Consider the following 1,019-nt stretch of genomic DNA (forward strand, 5'->3'; position numbering starts at 1 on the left):
AAGAGATCAAGTACTGGATATTCGGAACAGGAACAAGCTGTAGGAACTTCTGCTCATTGCCACATGCCTTGGTACTGATTCAAAGATGCTTATCGTTAAACAGCGAGTTCCATCTGTCCTGCTTTTATTTTTTACACCAAATGATGTGTAGTTTCCCAAATGAGTTACTGAGCTTGGAGGGAATGTTCCACACTTCGACAGTTTATCAGCCTCCTCAAACAATGTAGGAATTAAGTGCGATTGGAGTCCTCACAATGTCCCCCTTCTTTCCCTTTACGTGTACTAGACGAAAAACTGAATTCATCGGGGACAATCCATAGAATGCATACATATGAATCTGAAAAAAAATCCCCCAAAACCAAAAATCCAAGCAAAAAGTCAGATGGAGCTTGTCTTCTTGTTACTAATGGACCTGTTAATAAAGGTGGTTGAAAGTTGAGGTAATTTTGCTTACTTCAGATCCACATACCTATATTCAAAATAAGTAGGAGTTATCTGACAAGAAAAACAGAATTGTAGAAGAGCAAGGCAAGTTAAACAAGAGTTCATGCTCCTCTGTGACGAGCATTCTTTCCTTTTTCTGCCATGAATTTTTCTCCACCAGCTGCCAGTCAATCACAACTTTTTGCACACTTCCAGGTGCCAAGCTGGTACCATTTTACTACACCTTGCTGCTTTTGCTTGTATCTAAAAAAATGGTTTCAGCTAAAGGTGTAAAACAAGTGAAAACTGAAATTAAGAACTGCTGCAAAAGTAACTGTAGCAGGCTACAGAGCTGTCTCATCACAGAGTAGGTCACCGAGTCAGTGCCTTAAGCACGGTCCTGGAGCAAACTTCCCTTTCAGGATCTCATTCTCAGCCTTTTCATGGAAGGCGACAGGGAAGTGCTGCGTTGTTCAGAGTGGTGTGGCTTTGTTGTGTGGTTTCTTTAACATACGCATGTTCTAGAGTCCACCGGTTCACCAGACTGCGGGAAGGAAGCTAAATGAAAGCAGAAGGTTCCTTACCCTGTTTCCCTA

This window comes from Buceros rhinoceros, unplaced genomic scaffold (assembly GCF_000710305.1).
Source record: "Buceros rhinoceros silvestris isolate BGI_N320 unplaced genomic scaffold, ASM71030v1 scaffold19864, whole genome shotgun sequence".
Taxonomy (NCBI): Eukaryota; Metazoa; Chordata; class Aves; order Bucerotiformes; family Bucerotidae; genus Buceros; species Buceros rhinoceros.